The sequence below is a fragment of the Carlito syrichta genome, unplaced genomic scaffold (genome assembly GCF_000164805.1).
Source record: "Carlito syrichta isolate Samal-C Ts95f unplaced genomic scaffold, Tarsius_syrichta-2.0.1 Scaffold308051, whole genome shotgun sequence".
Lineage (NCBI taxonomy): Eukaryota > Metazoa > Chordata > Mammalia > Primates > Tarsiidae > Carlito > Carlito syrichta.
In genome coordinates this window covers 1,073,087-1,075,659 of record NW_007252147.1, presented here as the reverse complement: position 1 = coordinate 1,075,659, position 2,573 = coordinate 1,073,087, and positions in this window count along the sequence as shown.

Genomic DNA, 2,573 nt, shown 5'->3' with positions numbered 1-2,573 from the left:
ATTTGGGGCTGACAATGCTTAACCCAAGAGTTCTAAATACAAATACTGCTTACGCCATTACACAATTGGTCACAACCCGGCACCCGACATATGCCTAATTCTACAGGGTCTGAGGTAGGATTTAAAGTACTAAGTTAAAGTACTAAGATTTCATAAAATACATGAGGTAGGAATACACAAAATATATAGTGAACATGAGGTGGGGATATATGAAATATAGTGACCTAAATGCTACTTTTATAGCAAATAAGTTTATTGGTTTCTTGGGTCTCTCAATAGCATGCTCTTAACCTAAATCTATTGTTGTCCTCTCAGTATGAGGTCTGATGGTCAATCACATATGGACTCAAGGACAATTTGGGCAAAGGGGAAAATAACTAAAGAGTGTGTGACCAAAACGTAGCAGCCAGGTGCAGTGGCTCATGCCTGTAATTCTAGTACTTTAGGAGGCCAAGGTGGGAGGATTGCTTAAGCCCAGGCATTTGAGACCAGCCTGGGCAACATAGTGAGAACTTGTCTCTACAGAAAAAAACAAAAACAAAAAACTGGTAGCTGCCCAGCTAGATCCAGTCTCCCCTTCCTCCTTTGAGTAACAGACCCATGAAATTTTACTTAGCACACGGCCACTGGGTAGGAGACTGTTTCCCATCCTCCCTTGCAGCTAATATGGCCATGGTGTAAGTTCTGGCCAGTGGGATGTGAGCGGAAGTGATGTGGACCATTTACAAAACACATCCTTAAAATAAGAGCCAGATGACCTCCTCTCCCTTCCTACTTTCCAATATACTGAAACCCAGACCTGATGCAGTTTCAGCCATGAAGACAAACGTAACCCCATAATGTTGGCAAAGCAACAAGCTAGGAGCCTGAAACACTAGCTCATCTCTGGCTTTTTCCTAGAGACTTTTATAAACATTGATCTTAATTGTTCGATCTCCTCATTAAAGCAGTATAGTCCACACTTATTTGTCAGTTGTCTGAAATGAGTCCAATATCCGGGTCCAAGAATGGGAATACTCTGGCTGGAATTCCAAACACAAAGAAGTCATCAAATACAAAGAAATCTTGAGAGTTTCTTCGGGATCCTCTAAGGGTTACGTGGGATGGGTTTTCAGGGTTTCCGGGGAAAGAGCACTCTAGAGCTCAAGGTGAAAATGACTGGGATACAGGTGGGGGTGAGCTACTTCCATCAGATGGAGCAGAGGGAGTCTCCCACCATCGCCCTCGCCACATTTCTGAGATCAAGTTCAGGCCAACCCAGAGGGTGTTTCCCAAAGACCTAGTGTGGCAGCTGTGGGACAGTTCATTCCTGGGAAGAAACAAGACCCAGCTTCCTCACCATTGTATCCCGGCTTGCTCACTGTTGTGTGCCCTGGAACACAGAAGGAGGCTGAGGCGGGAACATTGCTTAAGCCCAGGAGTTCAAGACCCACCTGGGCAACATAGCGAGACCCCCATCTCTATAAAAAAATAAGAAGAGGTTAGTCTGGCATGGTGGTATGTGCCTAGAGTCCCAACTACTTGTGAGGCTGAGAGGGAAGGGTCACCTGAGCCCAGGCGGTCAAAGCTGTGGTAAGCTGTGATCCTGCCACTGCACTCCAGCCTGGGTGACAGAGTAAGACATTGACCAAAAAAAAAAAAATTCCATTCTCAGCATCTGGGTGGTTGCTTTGCTTTGGGCTCCCAGACTGGGTAACACTCCCCAGTCACTGTTTTTTTTTTTTTCCTGGGGACACTTCCTTTGGAGCAACTTTCTTCTCAAGCAAACTTGTCACTGAATTTTTGGAAACTCAATAGATTGTTGGCACGTACTCACATAACTTTTTTCCAGATATTTCCAAGTACAACATCACCTCTTTCATCCCTGTCTTCAGCATGAATTCTCCTTTCTTGTGGCTCCTTTTATTAGCTTTTAAGTTTGTCCAGTTCCTACCAGAGATTTCAGAGGCTGTTTGACCCCAGAATTGGATTGGGTAAGTCAGGTGACCGCTTTGAGGCTCAAGGTCTTCATTCGTATTCCAAGATGAGGACAGCCTGTACCTACCTACCACACAGGTCGTCAAGAGAACGTCAGAGGATAATACACGTGATCCTATTCTGTGCATTTGTGGTACACTGGGGGTGCTCAGGAAATAGAATGTTCTTCCACCCTAGTCATGCCTGCCCCAGAGAGCCCCAGGAGAGGCTCCAGCACTGGTACAAGAGGCTCAGGGCGCAGGACGTGGACGTGAGACCTGGACAATGTGATTTCTTGAGTGGCAGAGTTGTTGTCCCCTTGGGTAGCAAAAGTTGACCTTGGAATCTGATGTGGTTAGAGACATAGAAGACAATAATCTTGCCATTCTGTGCTCTTTACGGCCTAGCAGATACCTCCAGGTCCACCATAGATGACTGTGCAATACACGGCCACACGTAGCTGCACTTGGTGCTCCCACACGCTTGTCCCTGCGGACCTAACTCACTTCCTGCTTCCCTCTCTCCAGCCCCCTCTTTTTTCATTCTTTACTGTAAATGAAAATTGTAGCCATATGATGAGGCTGTGATATGGGTCAGCAAAGAAGTGCCCAGTGTGC